The sequence below is a fragment of the Manis javanica genome, chromosome 7 (genome assembly GCF_040802235.1).
Source record: "Manis javanica isolate MJ-LG chromosome 7, MJ_LKY, whole genome shotgun sequence".
Lineage (NCBI taxonomy): Eukaryota > Metazoa > Chordata > Mammalia > Pholidota > Manidae > Manis > Manis javanica.
The window spans coordinates 70906162-70931797 of record NC_133162.1 but is presented as its reverse complement, the minus strand read 5'-3'; the positions used below and the strand labels follow the sequence as shown (position 1 = coordinate 70931797).

Below are 25636 nucleotides of genomic sequence, written 5' to 3'. Positions count from 1 at the left end.
CACCTGGGGCCATCCATCAGGAAATGGGTGTGGAAGGAGATGAGGCAGGCCCCTGAATCCACATCATGTGACAGGAGAATCAGATAAGAGCATCATGACTCTGGGAAGTGGTGATGGAGGAACCCTGGACATGTAGGCAAAAAGGCTTAGACCAGAAAAGGTCTACCTTCCATTTAACACTAGCTATCACCCTACAAATGTCACTTCTCTTCATCTTCTAAACAGGTCTTTGGTATATACTCATACCCATTTTAAAGCTGTGAAATTAGAGATTTAAGGAGGTCAGGTAATTTGTCTAATGTCCTAGAGCCAAGGTTTGCATGTGGACTCCAGAACCCATGTTGATATTCTGGAGATATTCAGGGGCTACACTCCCATCTTATTCTGGAAGCCATCATGGTCTCCAAGCCTAGTGCACTGATGGGGAAAGAGGTTACCAATGTACTGCCAGGTCAGCTTTCTTTGCTGTGGTACCACTCAGGAGACTGAGGCCCCGTATGGCCAGAGGAGACAGGTCTGGAACCACATGAGCTCACACACAGAGATAATGGGGTAGCACTAGAGGTCTGTATATGGGCTGTGATGTTCTACTTAGGGACCCTTGGTCCTGGCAAATAGCTTCACCCTCTTTATTCCCCCACCTTTGGCCATTTCACTCCCTCTTCAGGCTTCTTTTTCATGCCCCCACAACATGTCTGCAGTGATTTGAGGAGGTTCATGCACTTTCCCATGTCCCTCCAAGCTTGTAATTCCACAGAGTATATTCTAAAAATAAAAGAAGCTATTCTGAAGTAGGAATATTCATCTGCTCAGAGCTAAGCTTCTGGGGAGCTCCAGGCAGTCACCGACACATCTGCAGAATCTGCCCCATCTCTTATGGAATCTGCACTGCAGTCTCTTGCCCTAACCTAGAAAAACTGCAGCCCAGCTTTATAGCATTGCATGACTGGTGCAGCTTCCCTCCATCTCCAGTTCATTAAAGATAAAATACAGATTTAGTAAGGATCAAAGCAGATAATGCTCCAAGCATCCCTAGAGCAATAGTGTTACTTGGGAGTCACCAGTGAACATTTGGGGTGGGAAGGGAAGGGAGGCTAAATGGGCCTGAGGAGCTAGGAACTGTGGGAAGAAGTTACCGAGAAGCAGAGTGTGGTCGGTCATATGAGGACATTCTTTCAACCAGAGCTCTTCAGAGATGAGGTGAGCTCTTCTGCAAGGTAGTGAGTTTCTTGTCTCTGAAAGTGGGACTGGAGCAGCACTTACGGTTTGGGGGAAGGGCTCACCCCTGAAACCCTGGCCCCCAGGCAGCCAGAGGTTCCCATGCCAGACCTTCAGTGACGGGAGCAGCCAGCACAATGGAACAGAGCTCTGGGAGTAACTAGTTCTTGGGCCTGACTCTGAAGAAAGCTGTTAGCTCCATCTCATCAACTCCAGAGGACCATTCCAATGTGAACTGGTGAAGGAGGAGGGTGGTAGTTCCTCACGTTAGGAATCTGGGTAGTGATATTGACCCAACTTAGCAAGGAGTCGAAGAATGAATGAAGCAAAGCAGGATGTTCATCAGGATCTGGAGAAGGGCCAAATTCACATTCTGAGCACAGTGCTAGGTCAAGCGGTAGATCTAGCCATTAGGATGCTCAGGGGCAGCTGGGAATCTAGAACTCTGGGAAACTCGAATGATGTGCCCTAGACACAAAAGGTGTGGAGGAAGGTGGAGGAGAGTGGGAGGAAGTGTCAGGGAGGGAGGACTCCTTTGCTCAGTGCCCCTGCCAGTGGGCAGAGATACCCACCCAAGAAAGGCCAGCATTGGCCTTGTACAGGGAAGGGACTGCATGTCTATGCCTAGTGAGGCAGGTGAGCAGGAGCTGACTCTTGCAGCAAGGCTTGGTGATTGCTCCTTACACTGCCGTCCGCTCTGAGACCATGGCATCCCATCGCCTGAGGGCATCTGGGATTAAGCCAGATTTGTGTTAAATTTGTTAGGTGGTCAGTCTTTGGTTTAAAGCAGATTCTCAATATTTAGGGTGTGTCAGATCACCTGGGTGGCTTTTTAATCCCCAGATGGCTGGCTTTACCCCAAGAGTTTCTGATTAAGAGGGTATGGTGGGGCCTGAGAATCTGCATTCCTGACAAGTTCCCAGGGATGCTGACACTGCTGGTCCAGGGACCATGCCTTGAGTACTTCTGGTACAAAGTTAATGCTAAGGCAAAGAGTGCCCAGTAAAGTGGTGCTTGCTCTCCTCCATACCATACTCAACAAATGTAACACCTCCTTGATTTCAGTTACCAAGTCAAGACCTAGAGATATCCCAGTAAATGAGACAGAATCCCTCATGGCAATGGACTGTATTCTAGAGACATGTGAGTGGGGTTACAAGGCAGAGTAAGTGCCCAGGCAGGGAGAGTGAGCATGTGAGCATTTGTGCACATGTGTACTGAGGCATACAGTTCAGGGACACTTGAGAAAGTTTCTGGACCATGTGGCCTTGAAACTAGCAGCTGATTTAGGGTCTGAAACCATGCCTCAACTCTTAGCTCTGCCCACTGGTAACTGGCTGACTTTAGGCGAGTTGATTAAGTTCTTTGAACCTCAGGTATCTAATCAGTCAAATGACCCCAAGTCACTGAACACCATGACCATCAGCATGTCCTAGGCATATGGCCACAGAGAGAGCGAGCCTGGCATCCTGTCCCTGCTCCCAAGGAGCTCACACTCTGCTAGTGGCAGTGAGATTGGAGACAGGGCATTACCAGGCAGATGTATAAATAAGCTAAGCTGCAACAACAAGGACAGGGAGAGATGCAGGAGGGCCGATGATTTTAGGGAAGGCTGCTCTGAGGGGGTCACGTTTGATTGGAGAGCTGGCTGACGAGAAAGAAGCTGTATTTTCTATATAGGTTGTGCTGTGCAGTGGACATTTGAGCAGACATGAGTTAAATAACTCTGATGGTCAACTGTCCACAACAAAATATGCTTATCAGCATCATCCTCATCTCCCTATTATACTTACTGTTTTTATCTTCATTATAATTACTATAATGAAATTACTATAATGCCAGAAAGGCAAGCATATAAAGCCAGGCCCAGGGGAGAATGGCCTCCAGGGCACATTTGGAGAAGTTGTAGGACAGTAGCACTGAAGCAAGAGCATTCAGTGGGGGCATGAAAGCTCAGTAACAGATTTGTGAACCAGGCCAGACCCGGGACGTTGTCCTCAGGAGCCACTGGAGAAATCTGGATAGCAATGTGACGTGTGTTCAAGTTTGTGTTTTAGACATAACACTTGTCGCTCTCCTCTGAGTGCAGCATTGGGAGTGGGTGGGTGTGAACAGGATGGCAGGCAAGGGGGAGAGGCCCACAGTCTGCACCAGGAGAGAACAGGGGGCTGGGGGCGACAGAGAGTTAGGAGGGGAGAGAATGGAAAGCAGGCTGTCCTTTGGACTGGGGAGGAGGGGCTTGGGCAGAGGAGGAGGGCTGCCGTGCAGCCGGGAGGCGCCTCTCCCTCACAGCCCTTCAGGCGACAACCCAGAGGAAGATAAACCGAGGAGGCAGACTTCGGGGGGCCTGCTGAGAGATGCCAGGCAGAGGGCTTCTTTCTGTCAAATAGGATATTTTCCTGCCTCGTGGACAAGGGCATTGTGAGGACTGAGTCAGATGACAGGTATGAAAAGCACTTTGGCAATTGTAAAACATTTTTCAAATGCGAGGTGCTATTTTTATTATCCTTGGTTTCCCTGTATAGAATGTGACCCAATAACTGGATGATGGTGTCTGGCTGCTCCAGAGGGAGAGACAAAGGAGGAGATGGCAGGCTCCAAGCTGCACCCACCCAGGCATCTAGATAAGGTCTGAGCGAGGCCCCCAGGGGCCCACCCTGTCCCACAGTATGTCTCGTGTTTAAAATGATTTGCTGGGCAAAGCTGTGTACATCATCAGAGAGAAGGCAGCAGCCTTGAATGATTCAGTGACTTCAGGAAATAATCCCCATTGGCTCTAATGGGGAGCTAAGATGGCAATGACATGATTACCATCCCTCTTCCCATTATTAAGCTGCACAGGGCAGCTGGCTTCTGCTGCATACAGGCCTCCCAGTAGGAGCATCCCCTATGCAAAGCATTAATGAGAACTTAAGATAAATTCCTCTGCACTGGCTTTGGAAATGGAAACCTAGTTAGAGAGAGGTGGGGCATGTCACGCAGAAGTCATTTGACTTGTAGCTGCTCCCCTCCTTCTAGCCTTTCCTTTCTTTATTCTTCTCCACACTTCCATTTCCCTTTCTCTTCCTGTTCCTCAGATTTTTCCATCTCCTACTGTGACATTGGGAAGTAACCTGTGAGGCATTTATCCTGGGGTGCTTGGAGCCCAGCAGTTCACAGACAAGGGCAACCAGGGGGCTCCCAGCACCACCCTGCAGGGGCTCCCACATGGCAGCTGTGAGGAAAGTCGCCAGAAACTGTGGTCACACCACACTGGCCTCTGTCCCTTAGAATGTGGTTGCACATCCTCCTGTCCACATGTGTGTGTATGTGTGTGCACAGTGTGCTCTGTGGCCCAGCATGGCCTCCTGTCCTTTTAACTCAGCCCAGCATCTTGAGGACTTGTTCAGAGTACAGCAACTACTTGCACTATGAGTCCTCTGAGATTCCAAGGGAATCTGCAAACACTGGCAAACTCATTTGCTGTGAAGGATTTTATATTAAGACTCTCCCACAGCAAATAGCTTAATCCCAAACTGCATGCATAGTCATCTCTTCTTCTCTCCCCTCCAAAGATGAGCGGTTTTGTCTGTCCCAGTCCAGCTCCTCAGAGCTCTGCTCCCACCTTCTCTCAGACTGAAACCTTGGACCCTAGGTGAAGCCTTGATCTCTTTGGGAACAGACCCTGAGCTGGCTCCCCCTTCTGGTTTGCCTTCTTCCAGGGCCTTGGTTGAAATGGGCTGCTGCCTTTTCCCGGAGAGCTCACTCCTTTCCAGGGTAAGTCACTGTCCATGTGAGGCTGCACTGTTTCCTGCAATAGGGGCCACTGTCCTTGTTTGAGCATCAGTACACAGCTGTAATTTGCATTAGTTCAATAAATGTTTACTGATTAATGATTACTGGGGATACAAATGAAAAGAAGACATAGCTTCTGCCTGTAAGAAACCCACAATCCAGAGGAGATATGTAGATATAGGTGACTAGATAAAGATATAGATAGATAGATAGATAGATAGATAGATAGATAGATAGATAGATAGATATAGATAGATGATAGATGATAAATAGACATAGATACAGAGATAGATAGATGACAGATAGATAGATATAGATAGATAGATAGATGATAGATAGACAGATAGATATTTGATGTGTCCCTTATAATATGGAGATGTTTGTACTCACTGCTATCTGAGTCATAATTCCTGGGGATCTCTTGCTCTTACTGACAGTGGTTTAATATTGCAAACCTTAGTATGATCTCACCACAAGCAGGAGATCCATTATACAGCTGACAAAACTGAGACATAAAGCAATAAATGAATTGCCCAAGGCCAGATGTTGAGAAAGTGGCAGAGCTATAAATGCTTGCCCATTTGACTCCAAAAGTTCTACTCTTTACCTTTCCCCAGTCTGCCTCCCTCTGACACCCTCCTTTTTGGATGAGGATTTGCTACTAGCCTGCAAAATGGTGGGGAGTGGCCCTTTCTAGTCATCATCATGCAAGACTGTTTCACTTCTGAAATCAGGCCAGCATGAGACATGTGACATGACAAAGGAACATTTCCCCATTCAGAGGGTCATTAAAGGAAATGAAAGCTGGCAGATCATTGTTATGTACGAGGAAACAACATAAATGGAAAAATCTATGAACATCACATCCATAAGTCTCTAGGAAATTTGCAGCAGAAACAAATGGGCCAGAGTGTGAATGGTAATGCCCCACCAACAGGAACCTGGGAAGCATGGGGCCAAGCTCTCAGCAAAATGATCCATTCTGTGCACCATGAAAGGAATCCTCTGGTGAAATAGAGGAAAGGCAGTTTAACCACCTGTGACTCGACTGTCAGATCCATGGATCTGAATTTTGACTTCTGGAAGGTGAAGGATTGCATAAGCCTAATTCCCTGTGCATATGGGCAGATACTTGGTAGGTTCTCCTGTAGGGGGTGGAAGCCCTTTGGCCCTCATGCTGCAGCCTGGCAGTGTTCAGAGATAAGGACTTGTTCCTCGCTCCACAGGTTCTTTCTAAAGATGGCAACTGGGAGGTAAGGCCACCCGAGGAAGTGGACATGGCACCTAGCACATTCATCTTACTTAGAGCAAGGACTGTTCAGCAAGCTCCTTTCTGACAAAGGGATGGTTTTTTGTTCATCCTCAGGCCAAAGTTTCCATTCTGTTACTATTCACTGGGCATAGTTTGAATTTCCACCAAATACCTGCCTACTTAGGACTTCTATTCTTCTCAGAAGAGTGCCTTCCTCATGCAGATCTGATTGATCCCTTAGAGGCACACCAGCAGCCCCGCTGCCTCAAGGTCCTTATGTATCACTGGCAAGTGTGAATTGTACATAATACATTTTGGAATTGGCTTTGTCTAGCACCCATCCTCACTTTATATAAAAGCACCAAGATTTTCTAAGAGGAACCTTCTGGACAGATATTTGTTTTCTTCTTTGGATTCAGTAATTTTACAAAAAGAGGGTCTGGTCAGCTTCCATGAAATAGTATAATATCCTCTCCTTCTAAAAATAAAAATAAATAAGATTGATGAATTAACCTTCACTGAATGTTTAAACGCACATCCTATAGTAAGCATTTTTCATATATTATTTAATCCTTGCACGTATACCAATGTAGGAGACACTGTTATTCCCATTTTATAGATGCAAATTCTGAGAGTCGAGAGGTTAATAGTGCAGAATGAGTTATTTGCACCCAGGCAGGTGTCTCTGACTTCAGAGTCTATTCCTTGGTCGCTGTGCTCTGTGCTGCCTTATCTTTCTCCTTTTCTCAGATTTACAGTACAAATCAGAGGATTGAATACTCTGACAGGTACTCAGTAAATAACCATTTTCTATGCTGCTGAACATTAAACAACCTGAAGAGCTTTGTTAAGCTCTGCTGGGTACCATTGCCACAATCAGCAGGTATATTCCCTTCCTGACCTAGATGCTCAGAACAGGACAACTGTGTAGAAGCTGGAGCAATAAATATTATTGGTGATGGAGATGGTGATAGCATTTACGGAAAGACTATTATGTGCTAGGAGCTTATCATGCATTACCTCATCTAATCTTTACAATTTAGCTAAAGAGTGAATGCTCTTGTCCTATTCAGTAGATGAGGACGTTGGAATCTTGAGAGCTATTTTGCTCAAGGTCTCACACTAGGAAGTAGTAGAACAGGGATTTGAACCCAGACCTGCCTGAATTTTCAGCCCCCCTATTGGTGTTTGCTTTTCTGCTAGGCATCTAAAAGCTGCTTTCCCTTAGGGGAGGGCCAGCTTCCAACCCACCCTGGTAGCTCAAACTCTGAATGGACCTGATATTTTTCTTTCAAAGTCTTAAGCACACCAGAGAGGGCAGGTTCCCTTCTCCATCCACCCTTCTGTGTTCTAGAATGTGAGGCTTCAGAGCTGGAAGAGCTCTGCTGCCAGCCAGAAAGCTCTGCAGGAGCCTTCCAGGGAAGGCAGTCCTACCAGCCTCACTGCGGCCGCGTGGGCGCTGCGCTATGCAGAACCCTATAGACCAGGAGTAGGTTAAGGCTCTAAGATACACGAATTTCAAAATTGAAGCAATAAAGCACATTTTTTTTCTCAGCTTGCAATTGCCCCTTAATTGGACCATGAATAGCAATTACACTCTAAGGTTTAACAGGAATTTGTGGGTAATTAGAGTATGTCTTGGGCAGTGGGTTTTAATGGAGGAACCTTACTAGTCATTGAGTGACTTTCACCTTCTACCGAGTGATGAAATCATCATGAAATGCCTATCAATCACTCAGAAATTGCAAGTGTGGTTTAAATTCTTGCTAACGTAGGACTAAGAAGGCTAGAAAAACACACCCTGCCCAGATTTTCTGTCTGTGTCCTTGAAGAAGTGGGAGAAGCAGAAGCAAAGGGGATCCATGGTCTAGGAAGTCACAGTGCCCTGTCTGTAACTGCTTTGCACACATTGCTTCGGTTCTCCGCATGGCTTTGCAGGGAGTTTATCTTTATGCCCATTGCACAGATGAATGCAATGAGACTCAGAGCAATTTACCCAAACTCTTAAAATTGGTAAGTGATAGATCCAGAATTTAAATCTACCTGTTTAATGTAGGTCAAGCACAAAGTTCATGACCTTTCAAGTCTACAATCACTCAGAACTTACTGAGCACTTACTATGGACAGCAGTGTTCTATACATCATGCAATTCCATACTTTCAATGGCTATTTGGGGTAAATATTTTTATTACATTTATAAATTATAAAGTAGATATATGGAGTGATAGCTCTTGTCTTGGACTATCACCCTTCCCCACCCTTCTTAATACACACACACACACACACACACACACACACTCTACATTTCTTCTGTCCCTTCAACTTTATTTTCAACTTTATTTTCCAGTAGCTGAAGCTGCAACTTTGGGGTTCCCTCAGAAGCAGCCCATAACAATTTAAGAGATAACCAAAGAAGCAGCACAAGCAGTATGAAGAAATGGCCCGAGGAAGGAAAGGCAGCCAAAAAAAGGATAGGTTAGCCAGGCAGCTACTAACGTCGAGCCTGGGGCTTGGCCTCATAGGGAAATGGTGTGGACCACACACATCAGTGTCACCCCACGGAAGACCAACTGAGTGGACAGTCATCGACCAACTTCCTGGAAGTGAGAGAGTCAGTTCTTCCATGCTTTCAACTCATGGTGAGGGGAGCACAGTGGGTTCCAGAGCAAGAGGAGACCCTCAGCAAAAGAACTCAGGCACATATGGGTGGAAAGGACAGGGCAAAGGAGCAGACCGGCCTTCAGTGAACCAAGAGGCAATAGAAAGCCTAGCTTTGAAACCAAGAGGATCTGGCTGGGCATGTTTACTGTGTCATTCCCTGGCAGTGAATGACCTGGACTATTGTGCTCACATCTTTCACTTAGACTAGATCAACTTATATGTGAGCCACGGGGCTGATTGATACCCATATCATCACAGATCAGATCCTGACCTTGCACTTACCTGGCATACAGTTGCTATTCAAGATATTAATTCACCTGCACCTCAAAAACTGACTCAAAAGCAAAGAATAAGAAGCAGCTTCTGGCCTAGCCAAAGTATCAAATCATGTTTCACTTAAGTCCTCTAAAGCAATAAAGTGTAATTTGTAACTTCTCCATCTAGTGGCTTATGGATTTCTTTGAAAATCTATTGAAATCTCCCAGCTTCCATCCCAGAAATACACACAGAAGACACAAAAAGATATCTTGCAGAAAGCAGAAGAGGTACTTCCACAGTTATCTGGGGAAATCAATATGTAAGCATACTTCATTTAGTGAATTTGCTGTTTTTTGCCTGCTGTGAGCATTTCTGAGTTCTAATCCTGGCGGTGACACAAGTTTGCGGACTCTAGAAAGAAAAGCATTCTGAATGGTGTCTGTGAGTGGCTGAGGACAGACAGGACCCTTATTCTCTATCCTGGTTCTCAGCAGCAGCAGGGCCACATGCTTAAGCAGAGACAAAAGTATTCTGTGAATCATTTGCTCAGATTGGCGTTGGGCCATTGGTTTCCCTTCAGGTCAGTGTCCTTCCAGAAAATGAATTATGTCACGCTCAAGGATAAATGCTGACTGGTTTATTCCAAGCCCTCAAATATAAGAAAAGAAGTGATGAAAAATAGAAGCCAAGTTTGGAGTTACTTAACCTGACTGAAAAATGACATCTTTCATGTGAAAGATAGCAATCTGCTAATGCCTTGGATTTAAGTCTCTGCTGGTTTCTTTTGGGAAAAGAAACCTCCACATAGGGGCGATATCATGTCTTACTACCTTTTTATAATCAAATTCCCCAATTCTGCTTGTTAAGGCTCCTCTTTGCCCCTCCACCCCAAACAGAATAGGTCAGAACTACACAGCACTGGGACCCATAACTTAGTGACATTGCCCTGTGTCCTCATTTTCATCTTGCTTTATTCCCTCCTGTGATATTTCAGGACAGAGAGTCCTGTTCTGAAGCTTCAGAAGAGGAGTCCTACTATCTTTCTATTTTGTGCTAAGGGGCGCTCCTATGTAAAAATAGACTCTGTTGTACTGGGACGCTGATGACCAAAGAGGGATCACTTAACCGCTACTTTCCTGGAGAGCATTCCCCCCACAAGTCTCCCTTTCTGTGGAAGAGGAATCTACTACCATCTGTATGTGACAAGAGCAAGTGGCTAGGGGACCATTTGAGTCACTGGACAAGGATTTATTCCCCCTTCAGAGATTAAAAAAGAGGAACATTTTGTCTTTTCCACATTTTCCCTGTTTCTCTCTTACCTTCATTTGTCCTCGATAAAGTATGTAGTTATCAACAGGCCTCTCAAATGTCATGCAACAAGGGAACACACTGGAGGCACAAAAGTGACAGAAAAATAGCAAGATCTTCACTCCCTTCTCACACCCCCAATCTCCCTAGAGATCAGCACAGTTAGGGACACATGGGCTTGGGAACCAGGGAATGCTGGTTAGAGACCTGAGTCTCAGCTTACCAGCTGTGTGACCCTGGGTAAGTCCTCCTTCAAGTGTCTGTATTCCCATTTCAAAGTGATAGCACTCACACATCTTGGGCTTATTGAGAGCATATCAGGAAATAACATAAGTGCCCACTAGATGTGAGCGCTCTTCCCTACTGCTCTGGGTTCCCAGAAGTCTATGTAACCTTTTCCATGCCACATGTTAAAGCATAACCACATTACTATGGATCCCACGAAAGTAGAAAAGGAGATACACTTTTTAAAAGATGTGTAACCATAGGGAATATACCTGGCCTCCCTATACCTTACAGAGACTTATGATAGGGTTCTCAGGTAAATCACAGGGTATCCGAGCAAACATGTTTTAGTTTAAGTAGTCCCAAAATTGCAGAGGACATACTTATAAAAAAATGATTTATTGTTTATCTGAACTTAAAATGTAATTAGATGTCCTATATTTTTGTTCACTAAATCTGGCAACCTACTTGTACAAGTTTCTCATGATTCGAAGTTGCCTTACCTGGTTGAGGAGTGTAAGGGCTCAAGGGTACCAGTCAAATTAGTTTTCCCTAAATTGAATCCCAAGTTTTAATGAATGTCCTGCATAATCTTAATCATGTTTAGGCAACTTTAGAAAGATATTAACAAGCTTCAGGCAAGCAGACACAAATATCTTTTTATGATATATAGATTTTCCAAAAGCAATACAATAGCAAAGAAAACAGAGAGGCTAGAACCAGATAAACTACTTTACCTCTTCATTCAGAAGCATCAATCTATAAAAGAAATTTAAAAATTTTATCATAGGAAAGTGGAAATATACTTTTATGATGTGTAGATTTGCCACTAGCAATGTAAAAGCAAAACAAAAACAGAGAGACTAGAACCCCTCAAATGCTTGTTAGTTCTCTATGCAGGAGCATCAATCTCCAAAGGAAATTTCAATATTTTTTGTTGTAAGAGTATTTCTTTGTGCTAATGCAGGAAATTGGAGAGGAAAACTCCCCAAAGTACAGAGGAGATTAGTCTAAGTGGAAGATTTAATGTATGAGTCCTTCCAAATGCCTGGCTTGTGGCTGCCCTTCTTTTAGAGAAAGGTGGTTCTTTGGAGAAGGAGAGAAGCAGGTAGACTCTTGGAAGTATGTGCAATGGAAAATTCTGAGATCATAGGATAGATTCCATAATCTAAATGTTATGTTAATATTGTTGAAGCATTTCCAAATTTGATGTTCTTTCAGCTACCTACTGCTATATAATAACCACCTTCCCCACCCTGAAATGGCTTAAAAGCAATAACCACCACTTATTAGCTCTCACAATTCTACAGCTCAACTGAGCTTAGCTGGGGTGTTTATGCTCCTCATTGCATTGGCTGAGACTGTAATCATATGTAGACTTGAACTAGGTTGGAACAACCAGGATGACTAACTCAAATGGCCAATATTTGGTAGTGCTGTTGGCTGGGAGTGCAGCTGGGCTATTAACTAGAGAGCTTGTTGGTCCTCTCTTAGCTTCTCCACACTGCCTGAGCCATAGTGCAGCAACTTGAAAGAAGTTGAGGTTCCTAGTGTACAAAACCTGCACATCCCTTAAGGTCCAGACTTGCAAATTATGCAGGGCTACTTCTATCCCATTCTGTTAGTCAAAGCAGATCCAGAAACCAACCTATATTCAAGGGGAGGAGATTAGGTCTCACCTCTAGATGCAGGAGGTGGCAAAGAAATGACCACCATCTTTAATTATCCATGGTTCATCCTGTGACCACAGGTCATTTATGTTCCTTTCACATGCAAAATATACTCCCCCACATCTTAAGAACCACAAAAGTCTTATTTAATTGTAGCATCGGATTTAGACTTGAAGTCTAGGATCTTTTCATTTAATCATGTCCAAGAGTGTATGAGTAACTTAAGCTGATGTGTCATTTCTTGGGAGCAAGTCCTTTAGTCTGGTTCTTAGTGATTTGATGGCCTGTGAGTTAAAGAGACACAGCCAACATGCAATGTTGAACATAGAACAATTACTACAGAAACTCATGTTCACAAAGGGAGAAAATATAAAGCACATAAACATCACTGCTCCAAAGCAGTTCTGAAATCCAGCTGGGCATGCGTCACAACTTCCTCTCCTTTGGAGCAAGGGATATATATTAATTAGGATCTAATTTTGCTCCCTGAGATATCAGCTCTGTCAGATCTGACTCTCCTTAGATCTTAGCTTTGTTTTCTGGTCCTCTGAGCCATCACTTCTGTATTGACTATATTTTCTTATTTCCTGTATTCCCAATGCTCTGGCACTTGGGGCCTTCATCCTGGAGAGAATGCCCCTCCCAGGGCTAGCTAATTCCTAGAGATAGTAAACCGTTACCCTTTTAGTGCATCTTTAATATCAACCAACCCAGACATCCCATCCCCAACTATCTTCTCTATCAAACTCTCATACACCAAGCCAATATTCTCTCTGGGACCCAGGGCCAGGTACTGGACAAATAGGGACAATCCCTACAGCCCAGAGCCTACAATAAATTATTTAAACTATCTAAACCTAGACTTACTCAATATATCAAGCCTGCCTCACCCACTCCTTCCTATGAAAATCCCAATAAAAGCTCTGGATTATTCCCTCCCCTCTCACTCCTCTTGTTCTGCTGACCATCCCTGGTTTTTCTCAGCATGGTTCTGTGTGGCATGGCATGTGTCCTGCTTTAGAGATCTGTGAGTAGAAACTTTTCCCTTCATGACAGTCATTTTTGTGTCTGCTGTTTTACCATACCTGATTAAAACAAACTTTGGGTAAATTTTGATATATCTCCTTTTACATAAGAAATGGTCCACCTTTATAGTGAAATACTTTCTCAGGCTGCTTCCTGTCTAAAGAAGATTGGAAGAATAGAGGCCTCCTCATTTCCTTTTAGCTAAGGTTCAATTGTGAAGGAGTTGCGTGACAAGTACTGGGGAATAAGGGATTTGTTATAGTAATTAGATCTTCCACAGTTGTGGGAGGGGCTGGGTGGATCAAGGTCTAGAAGAAAAAGGTGGGTGATCATAGCAAAGTCACAAACTGGGTGTCCTGGAGAAAAGGAGCTGGTGGATAAGTTGAAACTTACTGAGAAAGCACCAAAGCGGACCATGAAGAAGATCTAGGGATGATATCTATGGAAACCTGTTGTTTTTATGTGGCTGCTACCCTTAGAGTACTGTGAACAAGTGTCTGATGATGGCCTGAGCTATCATCTGGAAGATCTGAACATGGAGCAGAAGAGTACAAGCATCAACTGGAAGCCATAAAACACTTCTGCATTTGACCTTCATTAAATCTTTGCCATATGCTTGCCTTAACCTTCTCCACTGAGGACAGGGGTTCCCCTGGCCTGTGACTAGAGACTTTATTTCTCTTTTCCCTGAGTCTTTGTGGACAGGGTCATAGTGTCTGAATCTCCCAGCATTATCCATACCCCCCCCCTATGACCTGTGATCTAAGAGAGAAAATTTAATTGATGGGACTGTAATATAGTTTAAATCCTAACCCTCCTTGCGATTATTCTTCCACTCCTTCCTTCTTCCTTCCCTTTCTTCTTGCCTGACTGCCTATTATCATTTCTTTATCCAAGGGCTATGCACTGAGTATGTATGATGGACTTAATAGTATACTAGATGCTGGGGCAGATCACAGTGTAACAGGGTGAGGTAAGGTGTGGCTTCCTTTATCTGTACCTGGCTACCTTACTTATTCATCTAACAGTTGTAACTAATGGTAGTATTTGTAGGACTTTGCTGGGGTGAGGTTCTCACCTAACTCATTCTCTAACAGAGGGCAGAAGACACAGACACTTACTAAGAGGCAAGGTAGATATTGAAAAGGCCTCAGGGGATTTGAAGACAAACTGCTGCAAGTCATTGAGGTTGAAAAGATACATTAAAGTCAGATTATGGGATTCCTTTAATGCTTGTCTAAGGACTTGGCCTGTTTCTGTACCTAATTGGAAGTCATTAAAGATTTGTGAGCTGCAGAAGCCTATGGTAAGAGATGGTGTTTATCAGGCAATATCTTGTAAGGATAAGGAGATGGGGATGACTGGAGTTAGGCTTGTTATTTGGGGCTGGGGAAGGAGATCTATCATTGAGTCATTTATCAAATGAATCTTCTTGGAGCTGGAGCCCTGGTGGCATACACTGTCCTGGGCTGATTACAGATACCTGTGAGGTTTCACAGTTATGGGTGGCATGAGGTGCTGAGGAACGGCTATGCCATCCTATTGGTCGCAATGGGGCATTAAGATTGCAGGACTAGGATTCTGGAATTTAAGGCCTTCTGGAAGGCAGTGGATATTCAGGACTCAGGAGACCATGTCACACACGAAAAATTCACTTGGTCACACAGGATAGTACACCGTGCTCTTGGCCATGTTCCCTCTGACAAATGAACCTTCTCTTGCTACCAAATCAATACCCACTGAGTTAAAGAATTGTTGGGGATAACTTTAACTCAGTGGAGCCTATTTCCTATAAGTCATATTTATTTATACATCCATTTATTCACAAATATTGGTTATGTATGTGCTGTGGCACCATGATGTGTAGTGCTTGGGGTGGGGGTGTAGCTGTCTTTTCTCTCAAGAAATGCTGGTGATTGTAGGGGGCAGTATTTCCTTTCACTGTCTTTTTTCATTTTCTTTCTTTTCCTTCTTTCTCTTTTCAATAAGTAAGTAATGCCAATGCTTGGTAAAAGAAAATATTAGCAACTTTATATGAATACAGCACTTCCCTCCTTGGTCCCCGACTCTCAGGGTAGAAATCATTGCTTTGTGACAGAGACTGTGCATAGTTGTTATCCTGTGCAAATGTTTATTATGGACTTATAAAGACAATGATGATATTCTTACCAAAGCTCTGCATGACAGGAATAGGAAAGGGTTTAATAGGTAGGTATCTAATATGCTGGATCACAGCCCAAAACCTTCTGAAAAAATTTCCAGTGCCATAAAGAAATGAATCATGGAAGTAGCTGGCAACACAAAGAAAGGTGGTGGTTAGGGTGTGGGCAGCATGATTAGATCACAGCTGGACCCAGAGTCTATATCTGGCCAGCATACTCTAAGAGTGACCCTGACTACAGGGGTGTCGAGGAAAGACTGGCCAGGATCTGGAAGCCATCATTTTGGAATAGAGAACAAATAAAAGACTTTCACTCCATAAAAACGATATGACTTGAAGCAAAAGGTAGAGAATAGCCTAAAAATGCCCATTAAAATTTTTATTTTTACTGTTGCGTTATAGACTTGTTTTGGGCTTTGAACTTACTGTGGGTCCCTACAGGGGGCAGAACTAGGAATAGTGGATGGAGACTATAAGAAACTCATTTGGTCTCACTGTCAGAAAACAAAACAAAACAAAATCCCCCAGATAATAGCATTTATCCAAATGGAATATATTATTGCTTTATCTGCTTTCTCATTCAGTGTATAACTCCTCTGTGAACAGATCTCATTTTGGAGCTTTCAGGGCATCTGCAGGCACTATGGTGCCTGACTCCTAGTGGGGGAATGAATAAATGCACGCTGAATTTAACAAAATGATTTACTGCTTTGGTGTTGATTTCTGTCCAGCATGGCAGTTTCTCTTAAATTCTTCTTGGGCTCACTCAGTATGGTTGATCCACAAGTAGGGATTACCTAGCACAATGAAATTTTAACTTGTATTCCTGTGGTACATGATTTCCTGAGGCTAAAACAGCCTCTGCCTCAGGTTTTCCATATGTATAAAAGAAATGCTCAGGGTTCCATAAGCCTAAATGGTGAGTACTTGGAGATATAGAAAGATAGGACGCTTTGTGATACTATCCTTTCTGCCCCTTGCTCACCTTTACTGACAAGATTGAGGCTCAACAGGGCTGGGCAGAAACAGCAGAGAGGAAGGACATGCGATGCTCCTGGGGGTCAGGTAAGATTTCACAGTAGTAGTCGTGCTGAATTTACCAGGTGGGAAAGGGAAGTAGGGTTCAGTCAGGAGTCGAGAGTGAATAGCATGGGTAGAGCCAGCCTGGAAGTGTAAGGATGAGATGGTTTAAGAAAACAGAAGACATGATTCTATATAATGTGGGCACAAATTATGAGAGGGAAAGGTTTGAAGTGATAAGAGGCAAAGCTACAGACATAGATAAGAGGTCATGATGGTCTTACAGGGCACGGGGTCGGTGACATCCTGTAGGTAACTGGGCTTCTCAGGGCCAAGGAGCCTTCTAAAGATGTGACTTTCCCGTTTTTAACTCACATCTACTTAGATAACCACCAAAGGATGATGTACTCACAGAGCTGCCATGCACTGGCACTGATTTCTGGTGTGGTGTCTGCCATTGGAGAGACGGAGCACTGGGAGTCATGTTAGATAAAGATCTTTATTTTCCCTTTCAAACTAAGCTCAAACTAAGCATTTTCTCCCCTTTCTTCTCTGCCTGTTTCTCTCATTTTGTTGGCAATAGCAATTTGACAAATGAGCAGGTGAGCTGCCTCATCCTAACAATATAGGCAGCATTTTTTAAAAAAATTATTGTTTTATATTTGAAAATGAGCTTGGCTTCTGCAAGTCTCCTGTTTTCTAAATCAGTGACATTTCAGGTGGGCTTCCATTATGAAGAGTAAACACTCCAAATTGCCCCCTCTCCTTGCCAGCTTCTTAAAGCTGAGACTTATTTTTATGTAAGAATCATGTTTTGGAAAACAAAAACATATTTTAAGAAAAGTTCCCTTCACTACACACTCATCAGCAGGTATTAAAACTTCACTGAAGACTGACATCAGAAAGAAGGAAGATTGTCCTAGGCCACCAACATAAAGGCTTAAGAAATCCAAATGGTTTTAATAAGATAATTAGAAGCTACAGCCTGAGTTAAGGATTAGAATTCTCTCTTGATTTTTTCAGTAGAAAAAACAAGAGAAATAATGACTCTGAAAGCCATCAGAGCAAAAGAGGATTGTCCAGTAGGAGTGGGAGTGGGGAACTGGAGAGGGTGGAGTGGTGCCAAGTAGACAATTTGCAACCATTTACATGACAAACATATCCATCCAGGCAGCCTGTACCTACCACACTGCTGGGTGGAACAAAGGGCTGGCTGGGCAAACTGGAGATGGTTTGGAATTTCCATAAAGCAGATATGAAGAATGAGTCCATCAGCCAGGTGACCCCCTTCAGGCCATGCAAAAATTCTGCCAGGTGAGGGGCTTCTGACACTTTTCAGAAGAAAATGACCTCATAGAAAAGACAAAGCACCTCTTCCTTTACCCATCGCTACTGCCCCACACAGTCTGGGTGCTTATCACCTCTCTCTTGGGCCACTATCACCTCCTGGGAAAGCGATCCTCCTGGGCTAATGCCACCCCACATATGGTAATGGAGTCCACCAGCTTTCTCGAGAATCACCCGCCAGCTTTGCAGCTTTCCTGTCTGTTGTCTCCTGTCCCTTTTCTTCCCCTCTCATCTCTTCCAGTGGTGACTCTAAACAATTCCAATTAATATAACCCTGCAGACCCAACTACTTCTGACAGTGAAATGACTACTGTTAATAAGTGTTAGTTATTCAACTTGTAGTATTACCACTAGGAATTATCCAGCTCACAGGAAGCATGGTACTAAATGCTATAAAACAGTGTTTCCTTTATCCTCAAAAGAAACCAGAGGAAGCAAGTTCTTATATTTGATATAGTTCATGGACGAGGAAACAGAAAGACTGGGTGGCATGTACGAGGACACGCAACAAGTGAGTGACAGAGCCAGGTTTTGGAGCCCCATGCACATCGTCACTCTTGAGCACTGCTGGGTTAGTCTCTGCATTGATCAGTTACTGTAGGAGCCTAAAACCCAGGTCGCTTCTTTGGTATCCTCTGACCTCAGTAATTCTGACAAGTCTGAGTTTCTGAATTTAAGTTCTGTGGCTCCTTATGAAAATAATCAGAGAGTTGCCTCTGGACATTGTCTGAACCAACAAGGCTTCAATGGAGCTTAGAAACATGCCATGGGCTGTGCCTACCTCCCAGAAATGCTACTCACTGTCTGGGTAAATACTCTGAGCTTCAGTTTTCTCATGAAAATAATATTTTCCTGAGGGGCTATGATGAAGGCTAAGTGTAATCTTGTATATGAAACACTGAGCAGAAAACCTGTCACAAAGGATGTGCTGGGAAAAGACAAGCTCCTGCCCTCATTCTCTCTCCTCAGTAATGCCAGGCCCTGCCAGGTGTGCCATGGAGCCTGGCAGCCCTGCGGCACTGCTTCATGTAGACCATTGCCCCGTGGCACAGCCAGAGAGAGGGAGCTGGTCCTGGAGGCAGCAGGGTGAAAGGGGGCCATCAAGATGTTGGGGTGTGAAATAGTGTGAGGGGACCTGGGTAAGTCACGGGTTTTCAGTTTGCTCACGTAGTCACATTCCAGACACTGCCTCTACGGCTGTTCTGAGAGTCCTACAGGATAATACATGAGAGATATTAAGAATGATGTCCTTATGAGAAGAAATGGTTAATGAGCATAGGGTCTCTCTTCTCCCCCTTTATTTCCTTCCGTGTTCGGATACAGGCTCTGCAAGGGATTGCACTCTGGCCTGAAGGATTTGGAAGATTAACAAAACGAGCTCTGACTGCGGTCGGATCCCGAGACGCTGTCCAGGTGAAAGATGCACATCGCCCTGCGGTGAGCGCCACGGAGGAAGCTGTGAAGGATGAGCCGTCTCCCTCCGCAGCACTGGGCCAGGGAGGCATAAAATCACACTCACCAGGAACTGTTCTTCATTTTCTGCCATGAAATTTGGGAGGATCATCTTCAATCAGTGTCGTTCCCAGGAGGAGAAGGAACCGGTTTTTAGGTTCACTCTGATTTCACGCAAAAAGAAAGCTTTGATGAGGCCAGCTCTCGGCATCTCTGTCCGCCTCATTCACACTGCCCCACCTGAACCGCCCATCACCTCCACCCCTCGGGCACAAAGCGCAGCCCACCCTATTTGGGTGAGGTGGTCATTCCTGTCCACCCAGTTTCCCCTTTGTTTCCTGGAGGTGCTCCTTTTCCCACACTTCCCTCAGCTATTGGGGCTCCTTGAGGTGCCTTGTTTCTGCCTCCTGCTGCACATATGACATCTAAGGGGCTCTGGAACACCCCCTCACATACCAGGCACCACTGTGGGCCTTGCTCCTGAGCCCTGTCGCTCTCACAGATGTCCCCTCCCTCCCTTATTTCCTTTTTGCCTCACTTTTAGGGCCTGGGGAACTGTAAACTGTACTCTAGCCCATGATTCCAAGATGACACTTTGCTAAACCACCTTAAGGTCCTTGACCTGAGACCCTGTCCATTTTATTCAAATCTTTGGGACTTCTTTCTCAGGGCTTTTTCAGCAGGATGGCCACCTGTCTGACCCTGTCCATGACAATGGACGTACAATCTAAGACGTTCTGCAAGCCAGCCATTCTTAATCCTTGCCACTGTGGTCCTACTACTTGAAGCCACTCTCACGGGTCATCAGCATTGTTGTACTAACCACCACCTGATCCAGCTGCCCATGTTTTACTCCCCTCCCTTTGCCCCTCCAGAGTCTATTCTTAGAGCATCAGCAGAGAGGGACTCATAAAACTTAAGTGAGAGCTGTTCAAAGCCAGCTGATGGCTCCCTCTCCCTGGGAGGAAAAGCTTTGGCATTCCAGCCCCTGCCTCACCCCACCCCACACTATCTCTGACCTCACCTCCCTCCTAATCTACTTCTTGATTCCCCTTTGCTGTCTTCCAATATCCAGGCAGACCTCTACTTTAGAAGAATGCCCTTCTCCGAGAAATCCATGCACGTTTTCATTCTTTCTTCATTCTCTTCCTTTCCTTTCCCCTTCAAAACATTCCCTTTTCATCTGGATCTCCAGTAAACATTCAATTTTAAATTGTAAATTTTACCTATTGCATACTGACATCTATCATTCTTATGCCCCTTCCTCACTTTACTGTTTTCTTCACAGTACTTATCATTTTCTGATGTACAATATATTTTAGTTTCTTTTTGTCTGTTTCCTCCCAATCAAGTTTAAGCATCATGAGGATGGGAGTCTGATCTGTATCCCAACACCTAATACATGTCCTGGCACATAGTGGGCCCTCCGTGACTAACTGAATCCAGGTCTGGGGCCGAGTCACCTCCCCAACCATCCCCTTGTAGTTTTATTCCTCACTGTAATGCACATGGCCCTCGACTGGCCCCACAGGTTGCTCTTAGCAGGAAGATGATAAAGGTATAGCCCCTTCTTCAGAGAATAATTCTATCCAGACTTTTTCCAGTATTTATTTATACCTAACTCCAACTAGATTTTTCATTACCATGTATATCACTGACTTCAAGGGACTCCTCAGAGTGCGGATGACCTTGTACACACCTGCTCTTCATACAAGGGGCAGCACGGAGATGAAAGATGGCCCTGTTATCATTACAAGTTGTCAAGAAACCTCATTGGCTTGATCAATCCAGACAACCTTCATTCAGAGGGAAGAGACAAATAAGTCACATCACTTATTTGACAAGGTGTCAAAAACACAATTAGGTGTTTGGCTGAAATGAAATTTTCTAACATTTGGGTTGGTTTTGTGTAGAAACATGTCTTCCCTCCAAGACTACAAAGTACATATATACCGAATTACTTAGTTCCTTAGAGAATAAGCCCAAATTTGCCTTATTTAATTGTCTGAAAACCAGAAAATATGATTTGTGTGTGGCCATGGGGGAAACTCCTAACCATTTCTCTGTGCTAGTGTTTGTGAATTTTCATAGTTAGAGTCAGAAAGGCTGCTCTTGAGGGTGAGAAACTAATATTTATTGGGTGGCTACCCTGGCCGAGCACTTTGCATGCATACTGTTTCTTATTTCTCAGAATAGCCCGATAAGATAGGTTTTATCATCACATTTTACTGATGAGAAAACTGAGGTGCAGAAAGGTTCAGTAAGTCAAAAGACCTGAGATTTGAACCAAGTGCTGGTTGATTCCAAGTCCAGTTCCCTTTAGTGTTGCAATCTGTATCCTTCGTCTCATTTTTCTCTTCTATGACAGTTTTGTGATCAGTTGGATAAGAGCTGGGTTAAAAATAGCCAAACATTCAGAAGGAACAAAAGCAGATTAAATGTCCAGTTCCTTCTCCTAGATCCTTGGAGTGTGTCTGCTTTCTAGCTACGTACATAGGCATTGAGGGTCCAGTGAATCTTTAGTTAATATCCAAGTTCAATCATTACTTGTTTAATACTATATTAAGACTCATCCAATTGCTAGAGAGAGAGATCCACCTTAAACTGTTTTAAGGAATAAAGGAAATGTATTGGCCTCCTAAAAAGTCTCATGTGTAGCACCAACTTCAACAATGGTGGAATATGGGTGCTAAAACATGGCACCAGAAAAATGTGTCTCTTTATCACGTCTCTTTTCTTTCATATCAGCACTTTGTCATCACACTCCTTCTTTGAGTTGGCAAGCTGGTCTCAATTAACCACTTGCAATCCCAGACGAAAGAGACATTTTCTCTCCTAGCATTTTCAGAAAAGCCCAGGAGCTGAGGCTCACTGGCCTGGCTAGGGCCATCCACCTATCCTAAACTCACAAAATGGCCAGGGTAACAGAACAAGTGGGCTAGCCAGATGTGGGTTATGAAATGGAACTGGCTCTGCTAGTACAACATGTACTAAATGTTGGGGAAATGGGTTCTCAAAGGTAAATTAGAGTATTATGACCTAAATAATGGCAAATAGATACTGGAAAGGCAAAAACAAAAGTTGGTGGCTACCAAATCAGCTCTGTGATATAGGGCAACCTGCATATCCTCTATATGTATGTTTCCTCATCTGTAAAACAAACATACTGTGTATCTCACAGCATTTGTTGAATATTCAGTGATACAATGTTTGAAATTGCTTAGCACAATGCTTGATTCTTTGTTAAGTCTTCCAAATAGCATTTTATTATTTTATATTATAATGCCTCAGTCCTCATGACTCTTTTCCTACATGCAACTGAATTGCCTTATTTTCCTCATGCTTCCTGCTCCTTATTTAAATGACCTGGACTTTCTCAGTCTTTGAATTTTTGATGGCCAGATGGTCCACAGGAAGCTGGAACTTTCAGACAGGCTGCTACAAAAGCTGTTGGAAGCCATCATTTTTCAACAGGGTTGTGTGTGTATGATTTGTGTAGACACAGTGTGAGGCAGAGGTACACATCTCATCATCTTATTAATCCTTGAACATGTTGCTATTTGGCCAGAATCTTCTTTCCCTAGGGACAAGGAGGAAAAAGGAGACTACAACTGTAGACAGATAACAGGTTGTGTTTTGATACACATGAGAGATCTGGGGGGAGAGTAACCCCATCTGTAGAAAACAGTCCTTAAAATCTGGTCCCAGTAGCGATTAACTGGTTGGGGAATATCTCTGAGGGAAGTCATATTAAATGCTGTGGAGTTAAGTTTCTGGGGACAGCTTTTCTCTTCCCTTTCTTCAAATCTGTTCTGTAAATATTTCAGGATAAGGGCTGAAAGCTGATTTTGCCTCCCTGGTGATGGATATCATTGTTTTAGAAAACACAGTTTATAAGCAAGATTCTTTGGAATGCTTAAAAAATACCAGCCAGCTTCTCACTAATGGGACAGGAACAGCAAAGGACAAAGAAACTTCAGGTAGGAGGTAACCATGACAAGGGCAGATCTGTCTTAATTTGGTTCTGATACATTCTTTATCTGAACATATACATTTTTTTTCAGGAGGAGGTGTGTAGCAACGAACCTTCACTCATTAAACCAGTGTCTAGAGATGTATGCATGAACAAAACAGATAATGTCGCTGCTGTCAGGATCCTATAATCTAGTCAGGGAGATAGAAATTCAATAAATTATGCAAGAAAAATATCAGATGATTAATAAGCCAATGAGTTGACCTAGGTGTATGGGATGGAGTGCATAGGTGCGATGCTGCACCATGTGGTTGAGGCAGGTGAGCTGATGTCCTGCTAGATCCTATTTATAAGCCAGTACCTGCGTCCTCCAGAGGGTAGAGGATAATTTAGTGGCCAGGGGCTTAAATCTGCAGCCTTTTCAGGAGAATTGTCCTTGGCTGGTTGGAGATGCCTGTGAGGCAGACAAAGACTGATTGATTCAGTGGCATAAAAGCCTGGCTCCTTATTTCAAGGCAGACCACCTATAAAGAATGATGTATGTTCCAGATCCCCCCAACCCACCACTACAATCCATAGATTAGTCCAAAGCTAGACATTACCTAAAATCATATCTAAGACCTTGTCTCTGTTCTATTTTTCTCTCTCCTTCCATTTCTCTTGCCCTTTATAGGTGTTTCCTAAACATAACACATGTGGTCCCAATCCCTTCTCTCAGAGTCTCTTTCCAGGAAACCCAACCAAGACAGTAGTCAAAGAAGGCTTCTTTCAAGTTATCATATTCAAGCTGGGGAATGAGTGGTGAGAAGAAGGCAGGAATGCAAACATCTGGTGGAACAAACTTGGTAGGTTTATAGAACCAAGAGGTAGTCTTGGGTGGAGGACACTAGGACAAAGTGGGAGAATCGGAGGTTGGTCCTAAGAGCTGAAACCAGATCTTACAGGATAAGGATCCTGGATTTTAACCTAAGTGTATGGGAAGCTGTTAGAGAGTTTTGAGCAATTGTGTATTCTGACTTAAGTTTTTAAAAATAAATTCCTCTGGAGAACAAATAATCCTGTGGTCAGACTGGAAGCAGGAGGGAGACCAGGTAGGAGAATGTAAACTATTGGCTGCTGTTTGGACTAGCAACTCATTGTGTGCTTGTTCTGTGCTAGGCAGTTTACCTCTACTTTCTAAGTTCTACTAACACCTCCATGCAATGGGTGTCATCCAGCCGGTTAAGAGAGAAGGAAACTGAGACACAGACTGTGTAAACAGCTAAGGTGAAATCACCCAGCTATTAAGTGATTTATCTGCTACTTAAACCAGACTACCTGGTTCCCAGACCTGCATTTTCTATTACACTGCCCTCGCCATCTGATTTTCTTGTGTATTGTTTTCTCTGAAAACAGCTCAATTGCTTTGCCTTGTCCTGTTTGGATTATCAGAGGTGTTAAAGCATCTCTGTCCCACCAGGGAGATGAGTCCCTGCTGAAGCACCAGCCTGCTGGGCTCCTGAAAGACCGGTTGCCGTTATTCAGATACATCTGTTTATAATTATGAGGTGCCCTTACACTTCCCCTTTTTGTCAGCATAATTATTCTCAATTAAAGGAACTCTCTGCCCTACCCAGCCCAGGGATCCACTACCCTGCCAACTACACTGGTTGATTTCCAAACGCTCTGCAACCCCAGTCCAACCACATGGATCCTCCTCTCAGCCCTAAGCACAAGAGGGTTAAGGTCCAAACAGTGGGAATAGAAGCTACTTTGTGCTTTGTCTGCATCACTATGGCAATGCAAGGCATGGCTAAATTACCCAGGGCCATGTCTGGAATTTGCAAAGACTTTGTCAACTGGAGTGAAATTTTAATGAGCATTCAATTTGAAAGTGGTTCTCTTGTTCAAGGAAAGCTATGGCAATCCAAAAATTCCTCCTCCCAATGTGATGCAAATAGAAAGAAAAGAAATAAAATCTGTTTCCAATGATCAATTTAGAATTAAGGAGAGGTTTCCCACAGTTCAAGCAGTACACAAGCCTGAAAAAGAGCTAATTAAGAAAAGCAGTAGCTAGAGCTTTTTTCCATGGTTGATGAAGATTCCAGGTTAAAACCCAAACTTTGAGAGAGGGCAGATTGAAAAGTTTCCTGTGGTTCATGTAAAAATTGAAGTAAATATGAGATGAGTCCAATGTACACTATAATATGGAAGGGGGAAAGGAGAAGAATTAACATTTACTCAGCCTCCCTCTCACCAAGCATGTGTTAGGGTGTTTCACCTCTGATGACATTTAATCCTTAAACCAATCT

General features: G+C 43.8%; 1 long non-coding RNA gene across 2 annotated transcripts; it reads left to right on the top strand.

Moving 5' to 3' along the window:
• The first annotated feature begins 3505 nt into the window (after positions 1 to 3505).
• Positions 3506 to 24582, top strand: LOC108394583 (uncharacterized). Of its 2 annotated transcripts, XR_001852469.3 has the most exons (4): positions 3506 to 3662; positions 3744 to 3847; positions 4920 to 4974; positions 19244 to 24582. It is a non-coding gene; the product is annotated as an uncharacterized lncRNA (long non-coding RNA). The 2 variants fall into 2 exon arrangements; XR_001852470.3 differs by lacking the exon at positions 4920 to 4974.
• Positions 24583 to 25636: the final 1054 nt, after the last annotated feature.